Source organism: Nannospalax galili, unplaced genomic scaffold (genome assembly GCF_000622305.1).
Source record: "Nannospalax galili isolate Female #2095 unplaced genomic scaffold, S.galili_v1.0 scaffold16, whole genome shotgun sequence".
NCBI lineage: Eukaryota > Metazoa > Chordata > Mammalia > Rodentia > Spalacidae > Nannospalax > Nannospalax galili.
Window position 1 is genome coordinate 2,971,817 of NW_008339910.1, and position 20,445 is coordinate 2,992,261.

Consider the following 20,445-nt stretch of genomic DNA (forward strand, 5'->3'; position numbering starts at 1 on the left):
CAAAGACAATACTCATGTATAAAATTATTGAAAAATTTTAAAACTAAAAATAAAAGATATTATTCATGGGAATCATCTTCAAATTAGGTCTGTAAATACAAATATTTCTTATGAGCAATACCAAAGCAGAAGTTACTATTGAGTATTCTCCTCTTCCATATTGCCTTATTTTTTTACCTCCTGTTTCACCATCTAGATGCAAACTTTCCAATTTGAGGACACAGATGACTTCTTTAAAGTTGAATCAGTAAGATACAGATGTTCTAAAATCTACACCTTAGGAGTCAAGAACTTAACATTCTGTTCAGTATACCAGAAAGAAGGATCTCACAATTCAAGTGTACCAGAAAGTTGGGTTGATTATGGATTTTTTCCTGTATGGGAAATTTCTATCCAAAGATGTTGAATATGGCATAATCCCCCCATCCCATGAAACAGCTATAAACACTGAAAATATTTATCAAGTTCTTAGTAATTCTGTAGCTGTTAGTAATGGTAAGAGTTTCCATTTTTTTTATCAGTTAAGGAATACCATACCTATATGCAGAACACCATCTTTTTAAACAAATGTTAGGGTGTGTAGATAAATTTTACAGTGTTCTTTACTCTGTCAGAACATTTAGCACATTAACTTGATAGATGTTATGGAAGGAACTGATGTCATTTAACTCAGTAACATTTATACTTTGTGTTTTTTTTTTTGTTAGCTGCACTGTTGTGAGCTATATGTACATATTAAAATAATTTAATTAAATACACATTTCAGCATGTATACCATCTGGTATTTAGGAAGAAACAGATGGTACTGTTGCAGCTATCTTCAAATATTTGGCTACTTATCTTTTCTAGATCATAAATCATATTTACACCCAGAAAGCCCAGCTGCTTGAGAAAATTAATGTAATTTTTTACCAGTATTCATAACTGTAATGATTTCACACACACTTACATATGTGTACATATCTAATTTAAATAATAATTAATCTACATTTAATTAGCTAGTTTCCCTATACATGTTTGATTATAGTTAAAATGGTATGAAGAGCAAAAGAACCAAATATATGATTAAATAAGGCAACAGTCAAACAAACTAAACTAAAAAGTGTTTATTCAGAGCTTTGTATGCTATGATCATATATATATATATGATTACATATGTGTGTGTGTACAATTCAAGAGTTTGTTATGCTATAGATAGAACATTATTCCCTACATAAAAGCTTCTATGTCATAATTTGTATGTTTCATTACAAGTTTACATTATTATTATGATCATTAAAAGGAATGAATGAATAGCAGAAAAATTCTAGTTTTAGACACACAGGGGGTAGGGATTACTTAAAGTTCATTTAAAACTTGAAAGTTTACAAGTGGTCTTTGGGTAATTTTTCATGGTAAAGGTATCAAATTGTATATTGATCAACATCTCAAATTTCTAAACACTGTAACCACACTTATAAGATACTATGAGAGATACTATCTCATGGGTACTATGAGAGCCTGCTATTATTGGACTTCTGACAATCAAGATATATTTCAAAAACTTTTGGACCCATAAACTCGAAGTGAGCATTGCAGACATCTTGCAGAAATTGTACTTAATAACTGACCTTTCTAATTCTTTAGCCTTGTCTTTGCTTTCCTTGAGGTCATTTTATTGATGGGACCTTTTTAAAAATACTGTATTATTTTTATTTTATGTGTATGCTTGTATTGCTGGCATATAGGTAAGTGCACCTATGTCGTTCAATGCCCATGGAGGACAGAAAAGGCTGTCAGATCGCCTGGAACTGGAATTATGGATAGTTGCTAGCTTCCATGTGGGTGCTGGGTTTCAAACCTGGGTCTTCTGCAAGAAGAGCCATTTCTCCAGACCTCATGAGAGATTTTACCTGCATTACTGGAAGCATTTAAGGAGGATTTACTATAATGTATCTGATAATTTCCACAAGTTACATCTAAGGACCATGTATCTGAACAAGTACCTTTGTAGGAAATTCTGTTAGAACCCATATAACTAATTTCAAAAACTTTTACAGCTGCACAATTGGTGCAAACATAAATTTGTAAAGTTTAGGGTGCAAGGTTCCAAACAACATGGCTAAACAGAAGCCCCAGTACAAATCAAGGTCACAGTTACATGTTCTTTATATTGTAATGCAATAGAAATTTAATTTGGGGAACTATGTGAACACTACTAATCCAAAGATCAAGTTTCCAAGTTAGAATTTGCAGTCATTTAATATAAATAGAAAATATTAGTAACATTATACTCCACAGAACTGTAAAAATAATACACCAATACATGTTTCTTTGAATTTCTAAATACAAATAACTGGTATTAATTATTATTTACTTGTTATTATATCTTATCATTTGATAGCCCACACCTGTAAATCATTCAGAATGAATTCAAACTGTGCTGGTCTATTGATTAACTGGCTTGAATCTTGGTACCATGGAAAAATCTATTCATCAGTTTTTATTTCACTTAATGAATCCTTAGACTATGAGTCAAATTAGCTTATGACAAGAAAACACAGGCTCCCTGTTCTATTCTATATGAGGTATGCTATGAGTGCTCTGTATGTATTATTTCTAATTCTCAGATGCAGACTCTAAAGTATATTTTAAATCTTTGCTCAAAATATAATAAAACAAATTTCTGTAGGAGATCAAAAGGTTAATTTATAATACTCTAATGTCTACCTAAGGGCTTCTGCTATGTAACTGTCTCTGTAGTTATGCAGAGATAATGGCAGTTCAGGAGCAGTGTTGCAGATATCACATAGAGTAGCTGATATCACAAAGGGTTTTCACATGGCATAGTGCTAAGTGATGATCAACTGAGACAAAACAAGGGACCACAAAGGTAATGCTAGCACAGTACCCCAATATGCAAATTACAGAGATTGCTTGAATTAAACAATTGTTTTTTATAATTGTAGAAGGAAAGATGGGGCTGACAAGATGGCTCAGGAGGTGAAATTGTTTGTCAACAAGCTTAAGGACCTGAGTTCAATCTTCCAGGAAGGAGAGAACGCATTACTATAAGTTGTCCTCTGACTTCCACATTCACATGTGCACATAATATGCCCACAAACACACATGGTAAATAAAATAACCTGTAAAGTGCAGACACTATAGAAATAATTGTGTAGATTCTTCAAAATCTCAAAATTGATCTCCCATATAAGGCAGCCACTACTCCTGGCAATTACCAAAAAGAAACCATATCCTACTAAAGAAATACTGTTTACCCATGTTCATTATTGCCCTTTTCTTAACAGCTATAAATTAAAAAATGATCTAGTTGTCCATCAACTGATGGAAGGATAATGAAGTTGTGGTATATATACAAAATGAAACATTATTCAGCTCTTTAAAAATTAAATTATGGAATTCAAAGGTAAATGAAAGAAACTGGAAGCAATCATCCTGAGTGAGGTTACTCAGACTCAGAAATAAAATTGTTACATATTCTCATAGCTGAAAGCTAGGTTTGAAACCTTAGATATGTATTTTTCAATTTGAAAATTCAGAGAGGTAGAAAAAACTAATAAACAGCCATGGGTTGTTGGTGAGGAGACTTCCTGGGAGAGGTGTAGAATGCAATGATTTGAAGAGGAAAGGGGAACATTAGACTAGGGAGGGTTAAGTGGCTAGGGAATGGGAGGGCAGAGCAGAGGAAGGATTATGAGGAGAGTTAAGTAACACAGAAGACCTTCAAAAAAAGCCATATGTAAAATTATCACTACAGAAGCTTCTTAAAATATATACATATACATCATAAAAAGCTTAAAAGAAGTTTTCTTTCAGCAGAGAGATACTTCCCTTTCTAGAAATGATAGACTAATGAAAAAAAATCCCTCAATGCCAGCAACGGATTCCCTCTCTAGATGTTTTTGAACAGTTGTCCCATAGACCCTCAAACAATACTAATCATTGCTCCCCCTCTCAGTTATCCATCAAAAGTGAGTGGTAAGACCATATTAATGAGTACACGTCATACATGAGCTACAGAACTAACAAGGAAAAATCAACCTGGTGCTGACTTCATAGTGTCATCTCCACTAGATAGTGTTCACAGTGCTGGAAGGTGCTATACATTCTACAGAAAGGATAAAAAATACTTGTTGGCCTGGCCTAGCTGTGAATCCTTTGAACTATAATAACAACTGGTCTGGCCAGATATGCCCACCAGAGCAAGAGCAGCACAAATATTATCGGTGTAACAAGCCATTCTCTAAGGATTTAAGAATTTATGGTCTGCTTCCTATGCTGGAGCCCATATTTGACTTTGTCTTAGGAACCTGAGGCAAGGCAGCTCACAGAACATAGGGAAGAACCTAATACTAGTTTTCTACTAAATAGTTATCATATCAAATTGACTTTTAATGAATTATTTCCATAGCCATAGATTAATTCATCTTACAACTCTAGCCAGAGAAGATTCCTTATACAATACATGGTGATTAACATAAAAGCACACAACTGGCCAATATGCAGATAACAAGGGCCACAGAGTGCTTATTCCTGAATATAACACCTATTTCAAACTTCTGCTTACCTAGGTTCAGGATCATTTTGGAAAAGAGAATGGAAACTTTTCCATATATATATATATATATATATATATAATACTAGTGAAATTATCTGAAAACATTGTATATAATCAAACAAATGATATAAATACCATTATATTATAATGTATGAATATTGCAAATGTTCAGTTAAAAAGAAAGAAACACCATGTTTTGTAATACAAAAACTGAATGCTAGTTTTCCTAATTGCATGGCACAGGATTAGTTCTTGCTTACATGGCTTAGACTCTTTTTTCTCACACTTTTATGGTAAGGAACAGATGTCATAAGCATGGAAATTTCAGGGAGGATTCTTAAAATTCTCATTTTCATCATTCCAGAAATGACATAAATTACTTCTTTTAATAATCTATTGGCTGTATCTAGTTGAACAGCTTAACTAATTTTAAGATCCTAGTAAATTTGGATCTGCATAAAAATATTTTATATTTTTACATGCTTTCAGTATACTTCAGCTTCTACTTATCTTTATATATTTAGTAAATGACTCACATCAAATTAGAGTAACAAAATAGTAACAAATCATTTACTTAAAAATTAATTAGAAAAACCACTGATGTTAAAGTTTAATAACTAAACACACACACACAACACACACACGTATAAAATCAGTCTGTGTCTCAATATATGCTTTTTATAGCTGGTTTTATTTTTTAATTGATTTGTTTTTTGTTAGTGTTCTCTAAACCATTAAACTCCCAAAATCCAATGTAGATCAGCATGGTGATTCTATTTAGGTAGCAGCAAAACAGTATTTTCTGGGATAATAATATTTTCATTTTCTTCTTATGAACACAGTTATGCTGTAGAAAACTTTCAGTTACATTGCATAGCAGTTTCTGAAAGATTTCTTTAATATGAAATGCAAGACAAGAGCATTCCAATTGTCTATTGGTTAAAACTTCTTTTCCAGATAGAATTGAGATTATCAGGATCTATTTTGATAGGCTTATCTAAAAGAATTAATATAAAAGAAAATGACCTGAACAATCCCTGATCACAGAGTTTGGAATAAATATCATAAAGTAAAAGAAGAGAAGACTACGTATTTATGTAGTTCAGTTTCCATTTTGCTACAACAAAAGAACAGAGATAATAAAATCTTAGTGAGGAAAGACTCATTTTGAATCACAGTTTTGTAGATTTCAGTCCATGGTCATTAAACATTGTCTTCAGGCCTCTGGTGGAAAAGCAGAACATTATGGCTGGAGCATGTGGTAGGGGAAAGCTGTTTACTGCATCGCACCTGGAAGACAAAACTCAAAGGTAAGGAAAGATGATTGTCCCAATATTTACTCTGGGTGCTTCCCTCAGATTACTTAATTTCTTTCCACTAGTCTTTGACTCTGAAAGGACCTACTACCTCACAATGATGTCATGGTAGAAAGCATTCATTGGGGGACACTCTATTAATTAAAAATAGACATATCCTTTAGTTTAGTTGATAAATTTCTCATATGACATGTATTTATAATGTGCAACTAATTCATTTACGGTAAAACAATTAAGCTGTAGATAACTGGAACTTGGATTCTCCCTGGTGAGATAATCTGAGTGGATATGAAAGGGAAATGGAGAAGTCTAAAGTCAACACTGTGGGGATAGATGGAAGTCAAGCATATCAGTATGGATCCTTGATTTTAAGCATATTCATTGTAGTTTGGTGTGCAGATATTGATGGAAAATCAGAGATGTATTTTTCCTAGCTCTGTCCTTTGAAAGGATTTAAAAAGGGTGACCCTTAACAAGATTATCTAAAGCCCAGTTCTTGATTCTTAAACATAACCTCCAGTGCAAGTATCCAGCAGCTATTTTGAAAAATGATTTATTCTAGGGTAAATTCAAAAAGCCTGACCTGGTGCAAGGTACCATAAAGCAAATGATTGCTTGAAAAACAGGAGATTGAGGGTAGGTGGAAAGAAGATGTTAACCAATTTGAAGTGTCCAGTGACTGAAGATGAATGAACTTCTTATAGAATATTCTCTTACAGATCTCCACTCAGAACAGAAAAAAAATGTCAAATTGAACATCACTTTAGAATATTGCAGCAGAAACTACACAGAAAAAAATGATTAATATATCAGCATGTTTTTATCAGGTGGAACATTGAGAAACAATAGAAAAACTGCAAGCTTCACAGAAGATTTCCATCAAAAGTTTTGATGTATGTGGTGTATTATGTGTAATCATAGCCCTTTGATATTCCTGTGTAGGAAATGGCTCCTATCCCCAAAATGAGCATACAAAGGGCTTTATATCTCGGCTTTACTGAAAGTTTACTAAGGGACTGGCAATATTTTTTACAATGAGAAACCTAAAAATGCTCCTTTCACCAAATGATCAACTTAACAATACTAGGACTGGGGACTAGAAAGTTGAGTCAGAATTCCTTAGAAATATACTCTCCTTGAAAAGATTCACAGTTCTCTTCCAAGCACCCACATTGAGAAACAACTGCCTGTAAGTTCAACTTCAGGGGTTGCTATGCCTCTTGCCTCCATTTTGATTTGCATTCATATGCGCAAAGCAACATACAGACCTATACATATTTACATACTTAAATCTTTTTTTTTTTTTAGAAAGGAAGGAATACGAGGACTAAGTCCTGTGCATTTGAATCCCTGAAGCCTTATGCCTGAATATATAGTCTGTTCATGACAAAACATCTGGTACATACAAACTGAGATATATTTTAGTTTACCACTAATTTTTCTAGTATTGCTAATGTCCAAGTTCATTATTTTTTTAAACTAAGGGTGATGAGATATCTCAGAGATTAAGAACACTGGCTGCTCTTGCAGAGGACATGGGTTTGGTTACCAGCATCAACATGGCAGAAATAACCCTCTATACCTACAGTTCCAAGTGATCCAATACCCTGATCCGGCCTCTGCAGGCATTACATACACACATTGTGTACTTATACATATGTGTGCAAAACACACAAGTACATAAAAATTTAAAATCTTTAAATAGATTTAACATATTGTAAAATTATCTTGTCCAAAGACTTAGTCTTATATTAAATTTATAAGGTACATTTTATTTAACATTGTAATGTCATTATTTTAGAGAGTCATTATAACTAACAGAAACTGAAACTTGGGAAATAAGAGTTCCATGTTTTTGTTGGGGCTGGAGAGATGGTCAGTGGTTAGGAGCACTGACTGCTCTTGCAGAAGACCTGGCTTCGATTCCCAGCACCCCATGGCAGCTACGAACCACCCTTAACTCCAGTTCCAAGGGAATCCGAAGCCCTCTTTTCACCTCCGCAGCATTGCATGACACAGATACACTTACATACATGCAGGAAATACACTCATACACATAAAATAAAAATAATAAATAAAATATATTTTTAAAAAGTTACAGGTTTTTGCATTCCAATGCGAACCTCATTTAACTGGCAATGCTGGAAATCTAAGTTCTAGGCTTTCCTAAATGTATAACAAAACCTATAAAAATAATTTCAGTTAAATGCTCAGCTGATTTATTTTCTGGACCAAGTAAAAATATAAATTAAGGGTGATTAGAATTTCAATATGAAACATTCACAGTGACCCATGCCTTGAAAGCTTCCTCTAGAGTAGATGGTTTGAATTTTTAAATATATTTTTAGTAAATATTTTGGATTTCAAGCAATTCTGGATCATATTTAAACCCCCTTCCTATTCACACCACCCCCATAGCCCACCCATAGGACTTCATGAACTTTGTCATGTATTTTAAGGCCTATCTGTCAAGTTTGTGGGCCCAGATGCCTATCAGTGTGAGTTCATCTACTGGAAACTGTTCAGCCTGTCTAGCATCATTCATTCCTTTAAAAAAATATCAACTCTTTCTTGGCTGGGCATGGTGGTGCATGCCTTTAATCCTAGCACTCAGGAGGCAGAGGCAGGCACATCTCTGTGAGTTCAAGGCCAGCCTGGTCTACATAGTGAGTTCCAGGACAGCTGGGGCTACCATAGGCCAGGGAGACCTTGTCTCAAAAAGACCAAAAAAAAAAAAAAAAAATCAACTCTCCCTCACCCAGCAGGGATCAACTGCCAATAGTTCCTTGCCAAAGTGGTAGCCTCCTGCCCACTTCCCCAGTTCTGTGCTGGTGTTTGTCTGACAGAGTTTGCATGGGTGTTGTGCGGTCTGACACTATTGATGTAAGTTCATATGAGCAAGGTCAAGGAACCTCTAAGACTCTGTTTCCTTATGTTCATACGGCTCCTCCCCTGACTCTTAGAATCTTTTATCCCACTCTTGTAAAATGGTCCCTGAGTCCTGAGTGGGTGAAGTTTAATATAGGAGTCCTGTCCAAGGACTTATTCTCTACACGTTGACCGGTTGTGGCCTTTTGTGTTCATCACCCTTTGTTGCAATGTGGACGGTTGGCTGTTGAGAATTGAGGGATTCATTATAATTTGCTCTACCCTTTCTTCCACTATGTTGCATGAGCCTTATGTGTAGAGGTTCCATTGCAGATGTATCATTTAGGATTGAGCATCTCAAGACACTTATTCTCTGTGTGTGACCAGCTGTGGAATTCTGTAATAACCTTTGTCTATGCAAGAGAAGCTTCTTTGATGAGTGGTGACTGGCATATTTGTCTGTAAATATAAGGATCTATATTCAGCATGTAGTAAGAAATTACGTTTGTCCAAGGATGTGACAGACACAGTGTTTTTTCTAAGATATATGACACTCCCAAAGCAATGTTTTTTTTTTACTATGTTCACAGTGCCACACATGAGTTCCCTCCCATTGAGTGGGCTTTAAGATCAATTAGGTAGCTTTTCATTACCTCCTAGATAAAGTATCACTACTGCAACAATATAGTTTCTTTGGTTGGTCATTTTTTTGTTTATTAGCCTTTAATACTGGGGTTGTACCACTGATTGATTTTTCTCCCTTTGAAGTTTGCAGAGTGTCTTCCAAAATTATGAGAGCTAGTCTTCAGGGAGGAGTCTTATAGGTCTGTTTCAATTCCATTCCTCCAAGTCTTGTGTCCAATATATGTCCTGTCTTCAGCAATAGGGTCTTACCTTCAAGTTCTGGGAAGTAATCTAGGGATGTGGCAATAATCTGTGTAATTTCTGGAGTCTTTTGTACTACCCTGAACAACAACTTGAAGAGAGGTTTCTCCTGTTTGTCACTGTGCTTCTTTTTATATAGCCTTCAGGTATACATATGCACTAATGTTCAGATATTGGATGTGTATTTTTCAGTAGGCTTTTGAACTGTTATGTTTTCTCTGCTTTCTCATACCAGCTGAGCATTATTTATCTCTCCCCTCTTTCTTTCTGTCTATCCCTCCCTCCTCCATCTCCAGTCAAAGTATCTGTATGATGACATTTTGGTAGGTGGTAGAATCTTTAGGGAGTAGAAAGAAAGCTTTGCTGAGATAAGTTTATCACTAAGGACATGATGTTGGGGTCTGCATCTAATTCCCAAACCCTTCAAATTTCCTTTCCTACATGTTGCTCTCTTCTTTCTAGCTGTCCTGAGATGAGCATCTGTTACACATGTTCCCACAGCCATAATGTTCCGCTTTAGGTTGAAAGTAATGGATCCAGCCAGCTTTGGGCTGAATCACTGAAGCCATAAGCCAAAATAAGTTTTTCTTTTCTCAAGTTGTTTGCCTCAGTTGTTTGTTCACAGTGATCAAAGATCTAATATAGAAGTAGGAATATAATTTACAGTTCATGGAATTTTGAGAGTACTTTAGATCTATCATGCTCATGGATTGTTAGAATGAATATTGTGAAAATGACAATCTTACCAAAAGCAATCTAGAGATTCAATGCAATGCCAAATAAAGTACCCATGAAATTCTTCAAGAAGCTACAATATCTGAAAATTCATATGGAAATCACAAAAGGTCCAGGATTGCCAAAGCAATTTTGGGCAAAAAGAACAACACTGAGAGGGAGGTATCACCATACCAGATCTCAAATTATAATACAGAGTTATAGTCATAAAAATAGCATGGTACTGGCATAAAAATAGACACATAGATCAATGGAACACAATAAAGGACCAAACTTGAGTATATGCAATTTCAGCCTCCTGATATTTTATGAAGGTGCCAAGAACACACAATGGAGGAAAGACAACACCTTCAACCAATGGTGCTTGCAAAATGCTATTATACCCAGTAAAAGAATGAGATTGCACCCATATCTTTCACCCTGGACAAATGTCAACTCCAAATGGATCAAAGACCCCAATATAAAACCCAAAGCTCTGAAACTGCTCAAAGAAAACATAGGTAGTACCCTCCAAGATATAGGCTTATAAAAGACTTTCTAAATCAGACACCAGCTGCTCAGACATTAAGATCAACAATCAATAAACTGAGCCTCATTAAGCTACAAAGCTTCGGTACAGCAAAAGAAACAACCAAGGAGATGAACAGGAAATGCACCAAGTAGGAGGAAATTTTATCAGCTACATATCCGACAAAGAATTGTTATTCAGAACATACAAAGAAATAAAAGAAAACCAAAGAAACAAAATAAATGGCCCAATAAACAGATGGGCTGTAGATGTCAACACAAAGAAATAAAAATGTCTAAGAAGCAACTTAAAAGTGCTTAACATCCTTAGTAATTAGAGAAATGCAGATAAAAGCACTTTAAGATTCCATCTTATACCAGTCAGACTGGATAAGATCAAGAGAATGAATGCTGGGGAGGGTGTGGAGAAAGGGGAACAATCATTCACTGCAGGTGGGAATGCAAACTTGTGCAACCACTATGGAAAGCAGTGTAGAGAAATCTCAAAACACTAAAATGAATCTATGATATAATCTGGTAATACCATTCCTTGGCACATACCCAAAGAACTAAGCCTACTGTACATCCATGTTTGTTGCTGTTCTTTTCACAGTAGTTAAGACATAGAAATAACCTAAATATCCCTCAGCTGATGAATGGGTAAGGAAAATGTGGTGCATTTACACTATGGAGTGCAACTCAGCAGTTAGAAAAGATGAAATAATGAAAATTTCAGGGAAATTGCTGGAACTAGAGAGTTATACTAAGTAAAGAACACGCACACAGAAATGCCAGTGACGTATATTCTCCCTCATTTGCAGATTGTAGCCCAAATCCCTTATATATGAGTATATATCCTGATGTAACACCAGGAGCCAGGAACATGGAAAGGAACAATGGATATAAAGAAAAAGAAAGAATCTGAAAGGGGTATAATAGGGAACGGATATTACTTTGGGGAGGTGGGGAAAGTGGGAGTGTTTAGCTGGGAGGGGAGGAGAAAGGGGAATGCAGAAGGCCACAGTGCAGAATTAGGGAACTCCAGAGAAAGGTTAAGGCAGGTTTTATTGGGGGGAGGGAGGAGATAATGGGGAAATTTGGACTAGGGAGGACTGAGGGAGGTCAGATGTCGGGGGAGAGAGAGTAGGGATGAATGGATCTTGGGGGGCTAGTGTAACCAGAGTCAAGTGTGTTGCCTCTGAAACCCCCTGAGAAATGCACATATAGTGCTCGAATATTAGTGCATATGTGTACCTGGGGGCTGTATGGCAAGCAACTCAGTGCCACACAGGAGAGACCTCACTTTTAGCAGTCAGTCAGAGTGTACCAAAAGATTCCCAAAATGACACAGGCTATTGCTAGAGCTCTTAGATATCTACTAGAATAGGAATCTAAGATCCTAGTGCTGATGACAAGGAGTATTTCAGACACAGTACTTGGAGCAAAGAATGATGCAGCACCTGACCTGGAAGCCTTCTACCTGAAGTTTAGTTCTTGTATCTCTGGATGATACTATGAAAGCTCTCTTGATGTGACAGTGGCACTGTTATTTGGGGAGTAGTCAACAGCTATCTAATTGGACTTAAATCCCTATCAGTGGGAAAAAAACTCATTGGTGGCACTGTAAACACAGTCAAATACACATGCCTGGAGAGGTCATAGACACTAGAGAAAACCATATTTCTCTCATATCTAGACAATGAAATTTCTTACCATATGCTAAATAAAGATTCTTTATTTGCAGACAAGTTTACAGTACACCACTCATCAAAGAAGCTTCTTTTTTCAACAGATGGAGTACACTGCAGAATCCCACAACTGGTCAGACACAGAGAATATATGTCTCAGACATTCCCATTTCTAGGTGACATATCCACATTGGAACATCTACACCCAAGGCTTTTGGAACATAGGAGAATGCAGATGGGGGTACAAAGAAAGCTCGTGTATCCCTCAACTCTCACAAGTGAAGATTCCTTATACAACAGAGTGCAATGCACACAGCAGACCACAACTGGCTAAGTTTTAGAGAATAAGAGACTGAATAATGTGCATCCCTCAATAGGACTTCTATATTAAATCTCACCCACCCATGGCTCAGGGACCATTGCAGGGTAGGGGGCAGAAAGATTGTAAGAGCCAATGCTGATTTATGGATGTAGGGAAGCAGAGACTTTTAGACCACTGTAAGCTTGCACATGTGAACTTGTGGTAATGGTGGCATCAAGTACAGGACCCATGGCATGTCAATCAGACAAGGGCCCAGAGTGGAGCTACAGAAATGGGTGATGGATCGGCCCTAGTCTGAGATCTATTGGAGACTGATTACTACTGGGTGAGGGAGATCCGCCTTGCTTGCAGTCTCTAGATAAGTTTACTCGATTCCAGTGAATGATTTACACCCAAGAACATCTTGGTACAAATGCTTGACTCGATAGGATTTAACATGTGTGGTGGAATATGTAAGGGCCAGTGGGGGGACATGAATTGGGGATGGTGTCTAAATTTGATTAAGAACAATACAAAATTTTAAAACTTTTAATTTTTACAATATGCATGTTATAGATTATTTTCATATTACTTACTTGTTTCTTTTTAACTATTTTATTTTATATTAGTATTAAACAGTAAAGTATGTTGGTTTATAATTATGTAATTCTGCCTTAATCATTTGTTAATATTAATACATTATGCTAAATATAAATATTAACTAATATATGCAATAAAATATTAATATTATTGCACAGATACTAAACTAAAACAAGTTATCTAAGAAAGAAAGCTCTAGACTATATAATGAGAGTCTAATTAGTAAAATGTAATCAGATTTGAACCCTTCTGGAGAAGCAATAATGCTTTGAAAACTCTGTCATACTGTGGGCATCGGAAGTGGTGATAAGAATCTGGAATGATATAGCCCCACTGTGTTGTCATTTAAGCATAAATGTAGGTAAAATTTATAATCCAATTCATTTTAGCAACCTAAATATTTAAATTGAGGAACAACCCATATTGCCATTAGCCAGCATACTGGAAACAGAGACATGGCATATTTCTATCAAAGCAGTAAATTCTATTAGATAGTGTGATTTAGATAATAATTAATTTAACAATAGTCATGTTTTGATTGTATGCAAAATTTCTTGTTCCAAATTGCACACAGAACTATAAAACTGTAGAAGATTCTCTTAACCTTGAAAAAATATATTGTTTCCAAAAATTAAAATCAGAGGCTTCCAGGTATATTTTAGTCTGGACAGCATGCCATTACTCTACTTTATGAAGCATTAAAATCCTGAATACTTAATAATGGTTGAAATTGTGCTTTGGTTCTTAAACTTCAAACTTATTTTTAATAATGACTATAGAGTTTAATTTTATCTTTATTTTGAAATTAAAAAAGAGATATTCAGATAGCCAGAAAAAACATTTTTTCTTAAGTGACTTTGAGTGTGTTATTTTTCAAATGTTTTAAGAATTAATGATTATAATTATGTTTACTGGTTCTTATGCTATATCCAAAGTGTATGTTATATTTTTTTGTACACACATTGATATGTCTGTCAGTATGTATGTTCATGTTTTTCTTCATTTTATTAATTTTGTTAAAATTTCATGCATGATATTGTATTACATTACTACCATTCCTCCACATCTCCCCTTAGTTTCAATTCTTCCCATGTTTCCCAACTTCCTCACAGTTTCTTGACCTCTTCTTTTTCACTGTCACTTATAAATACATTTGTGTGTTTAATATATATGTGTGTATGTGTGTGTAATACACTGAATTGATTTAGTGGTGTTCATGTGATCCTGTGTTTAGGATTATCCAATTTGATTAAGTAACCTTTACGGGAGCCAGTACCCAAGGAAAACAAATTCTCAGCATCTCAGAACCTATAGGTATGTGTGTATATGCCTAGATCTGGAGATGTAGTATGTGTGGATTTATGGATTTTTAATGGGTGTTTTCAATCATCTTTATTCTATCATGCTATTTTCTGTATTGTCTTTCAAACAGTGAGCTGCGATACCAGTATGGAATTTCCTGCTAGTTTCTTGATCATCTCATAACCCTATGGGATGCCATATAAAATGCAAGAACATTAGCAACTGAAACATTTTATGCTCAAATGTACTCCCTAAACACTCAGATAATGTAGTGCTTTTCTTGATTTACTAATGAAATAAAGCCAGTGGAGGAGTAATAGCAAATATGTAGTCAGATCATATTTCGATAGTCTTAGTTTTCCCGTGGCTCATCACTTTACAACTGAAATGAATGACAAAACTGAATAGCCTTTGAGATTGCATCAGCAATTCTGTAGGTACTCAAATCCTATGTTGTCCTGATATTATTTTATTTTAGATTATAATCTTTATTAGTATCTGAAATAAATTTGAAATTATCTTGCTATTGATCATTCAAGGTTGCTTAATCTTTCTTTGTGGAAATGTATCTTTGAAAGATGAGGGTTGAATCACAGAATACACAGAAGAAAGATTTCTCTTGGTGTCATAATTCATTGCATTGTAAATTGTTGCATCTCAGTCAATTGACAAAAGATTAACAACACATACTAAATTAGCTTTAAATGAAAGCGTGGGCACAATTAGATGGTCAGAGTAGAAACTTCTAGATTATAAAGAGATGGATAAGCCGTGTCTACAATAGACTAGCTGATAACTAATCAATCAGTAGCAAGGCAGAAACTTTTTACTGGCTTTCTGTCTAGGTATACTTACTACACACTAAAATTTTATGCTTCTTGATGATCTTAGCGAAGCTTTCCCTTGATAGCACTCGTGATTTTGTATTACCTAAGCTTCAGCCATGCATAGAGATGGACTTGATTACTTTGAATCCTGTTTTAAATATAGTGATTACTAATTTTCATCTAAATAACATTTTTACTTGAATGATAAAATTACACTACGATTAGACTGTTTGCAGTGCACTTCAGGTTAGCTTAGGCATGAGCAAGTTCCTACATAAGTGTAAGACCTGGTAAGCAAGTATTGTAGTTGCAGACTATTCTGTGGATAGGGAAATTATGTACCCTATGCAATATGGAAGGCTGCTCAGTCCTGGAAATATTTTTTTTCTAACAAATGAAATTTATTAAATTTAACTGGAGTCAGGTTGTCTCGAAATGGATTTATGTAGTCAGGTGGATAAGCAGGTCATCTAGTAACACTCAGGCATCAGCAGTGGTGTCCATGGAGTTTATTGGTCCATCAATGTAATGAGAGTTCTGGGTGAGCTGTGCATGTGGATTTTAAGACCCACCCATTACCTGGTCTGAGCAATGGTGAATTTATCTGTCTGAGTGAATATTGTTCCTCCTTTTCTTTCTATTTCTTGCTTTCTTTTTCTACTACTTTTCTGAAGTGGATTCTGGTAAAAGGTCTTACTATTATGATTAGAATTGACAAAATGCAACTAATATAGTTCATAGTTGGAACTCATTCCAGGGTTAATAGAATGTGATCTAGATAAACACATTGACAAGGAATGCATGATTTTTGACCTGCAGTTTACCTTTTAGTTTCTTTTAGCTATTGCCTCAGCAAATTCAAGAGGATCTATACCTTCTGGTATACCTCTTGGTTCATGTATCACATCTGTAGACCCAGGACATATACTATGAGGGAAATAAAGAATAGCCTAACAACAATCAAGAAATATCTTAGAAGTGCAGTAGATACAATTGGAAAATTTTAATTTAGATATTTAAAAAATTTATATATGAGATATATTAGAAAAAGAAGAAAAAGGAAACCCTATATATAGACATTGAAACTAATTGGTACATGGGTTTGTTTAAAGGAAATGTGAGGCATGCAATAACAATTGATTCCTTAAAAAGCAAATGAAACCCCCAAGAGGTTAATCAAGATATAACAGAAGAGTACATTTGATTACTTTTTCTCTATTACAATCTTAGTTTTCTCAGTATATTAACTTCTTTGTTTTAAATATATTTAGTAATGTGTTCTGTGTGCCTGTGACTCTGGACATGCATGTCTTTCAATGTGTGAAGGACAGAGGACAGTTTTGGGAGTTAATTCTCTTCTTCTACCTTTTGTGTCAGTTTTGGTGTTAAGTGCCTTTTTCCACTGAGTCATTTCATAGCCCGTCCATTAACTTCCTGAATTGCATTTTGCAAAAAATTAAATAATAAATAAATAAAACTTAGAAGAATTTATGAAATTCTTAAGCTTAATTTCCAATACCAAGATACTATTCAAACACTCCGCCACCAAAAAGCCCAAAAGGATTTCTTAAAATTTGACATTGCAGAACTTAGAGATATTGTATTTTGAACCATGTTAGAAAAAGATGCAACAAGAACTGGTCCTGCAGAATCTGAAATAATGCAAACTTTTGTCCTGCTGCTAAACCCAAATTCCAAGGAGGAAGCTAGGGATTTAATAGCTCTTTCAGTAGTATGCAGTTCAGAGACATTCTTATCAGAACTGAATTTTTGTGAATGGACATTTTGGTGGTAGTGTTCTTTTAAAGATTCTCATGCTGTAGAAAGACTATTAAAGTTCATTTGAAATCAATATCTTTTGGTAAATAGACTAATGTCTATAAATGTCTATGCCTTTCTTCCTTTTGCATTTCCTAATCTTTTCTTAAAATTTAACCTACTTAACCCTGGCCCTTTACTACTTCTGTAAGAGGAAAATGGGGACCACAGTTAAGTAGTATAGTATCAGATCAATGATTTTATGCATTGCATTACAATATACTCTGCTGTATAATTTTGGATTAATATGTTTAGTTACTTTTTAATTTATTTACTTTCTAGTGTTGGAGTTTGAACCTAGTGTAGCGTTTCTTACACTTTAGGTAAACACTCTATCATTAATTAAGGACCCAGCCCTGTTAGATGTCCTGACGAAACCTCAGAGAGAAAATGTAAGCAAGGTGTTCTATTGAGACCCAAATTGTATTGGAAGCCTTACCTTATTTTAAAATCCTTCCCACCCCAGCCATTCTGCCTTAACTAAGGCTTTACTTTTACTTTTATCTCCTTGTTTAAGCAATGTTATTTGATTCTCAAGTCTCTGCTCTAACTATATTAGAGCTGCTTCTGTCTACATATTTATGTATGATACATATATGTATATGTATATATGTTAGATAATGTTGCTGTGTCCTTGTAATATTGCCAAATCAGATCATCAAATAGCTAAAACAATTGTTGGAAAGAACACTAACTGAAATAAGGCAAAGACAGAAAAATTATTAACCTGCATGATATGTATCAACAGCTTTAACTTTCTCTGGGGAGAAGAGGACAAACACTATTTATTCACTCCAGATAGGGCACTGATGGCAGACCAAATTAAAGTTTCCACCCAAGTGCAACTTGGCAAACCACTGATTTCATCAGAGTTTCTCACAGGGCATGGGTGGAGGGCTACTTACCAGAGTGTGAGTGATTCCCAAACAGGAAAATAACCATATAGTCCCACCCCATCATAAGTGGATGAGAACCTCTTGGAAATTACATGAGAGTCCCAAATTCAGATAATCTTTCACTCTCCCTGTACACTCTTAAGATTGCTTGCAGCCAGGAGAGGACAGGAGAAAATAATGCCTGGAGTCACTTTGCCTTTCCCCTTCTTCTTCCATGAGGAAATGTTCAGAACCCCATTACAAGACTTTAGACTTAGCTATCATTGTGTTATTATGCTTATTTCACTGCTAAAACCGCCAGACAAAAGCAATAATCACTGCAAGATGGCGATAAGATGATCATACTTTGTCCAGAAGATAAATACATTCAAGAGTATTTATGGTGGAGTCTAAATATAAATTCTTATGTGCAGAGTCAATCAATGGTTATCTTACTTCTACCTGGAAGGAGGAGAGAAAATGGGCAGGTGCAATTCAGAGGACAGAAAATAGCAGATACGTAGGGTGAACAATTCTAGAGGCTTATGTACAATTAATAATAGGTCATAAAGTTATATTGGATATGGTGTTTATGTTACTGAATATTTTTAAAGATTTATTTATTTTATCTTCTGTGTATGAATGTACGCCATGTACATGGCTGGTCCCTGCAAATATGAGAAGAGGGAGTTGGATCCCCCGGATCTGGAATTATAGGCGATGACGAGCCACAATATGGATGCTCAGAACCAAACCCAGGTCCTCTGCAAGAGCAACAAGTGCTCTTAACTACCGAGCCATCAATCTAGCTCCACTGAAGATACTTTTACTGCTCTTGTCACGAAACAAAATTAAAAAAACAACTGTGTGTGATGAAGAGTTTTAATTTGCACCACTGAAGTTATCTTATATAATCTCTCTATTTCTTTACACCTCTCTCCATCTGTCTGAATAGGTATATTTTATATCTGTGTGCATGTAAAAAACTTCAAAACTAAAATTTATGTATACTAAATGACATATGTTATATGATTATGTTGTATGCATTATATAATATTTAAAAACTTGAAAATAGAAATTGCTATCAAACAATATAAATATTATACTACATATGTACATATTGTGTTGGTCAGGTTTTTCAGATACTATATTCCATCCTGTTAATTATAAGTCCTATGAGACTCCTGATTAGTATTAAGTGATATAGACATAAGTAAATACAAATTTTTATCTGGATCAATCTCATAAATATATTTATATGCTATATAAGTATGAGTGCATAATGTTATAAACCATATGGGTCTATGTTTATGCATGGGATATATGTATACATGCCAAGATATATTTGTAACTATCTATATAAATAGATAGATTGATGATAGATAGACATAGATAGATAGATAGATAGATAGATAGATAGATAGATAGATAGATGGATGGATGGATGGATGGATGGATGGATGGATGTAGATAGATGATAGATAGATAGATAGATGATAGATAGGTTAGATACACACATATAATCAGACATAATATACATTGTCCAGCTTTCATCTATCATCTATCTATGGGTGAAGGGCACACTGTAAATAAAATACTGCTGGCTTTAGAGGAATTCCAAAACCTGAAGATAGACTAGATGGCTGGAGACCCAGGAAACCACTCCAGTTTAAGTATAAAAGCAATCTCTTGGAGAAAATCCTTCTTTGTGTGTGTGTGAAAGAGTGTGTTTGTGTATGTTATATGCATGTTCTTACTCATGTTTGAGGTTCAATGGCTTTATGGAGACAAAGGCTGGAAAAGGAGTGCTTTACTATGTACCTTACTTCCTGGAGATGGGGTGTTATTAAAACTGAACCTCACTGTTCCATCTTGACAAGCTGCCCAGCAAGTTTCTAGTGCTTGTTCGTCTCTGCCACACAATGCCTCAGTTGATGGCAAGTGTAGTCAGGTCTAGTTTTAGGAGGTGCTAGGGATCCAAACTCAGGTACTTATGTTTGTCCACCAAGTTTTTTTTACTTTCTGAGTAATTTTTGCACTCTCAAAACGTTATCTAAGAAGCTCAATCATTTTGTATTAAAGCCTCCAGCTGATTGGATGAAACCTACTCACATTACAGAGAAACACCTGCTTTATTCACAATCCATTGACTTAAGTGATCA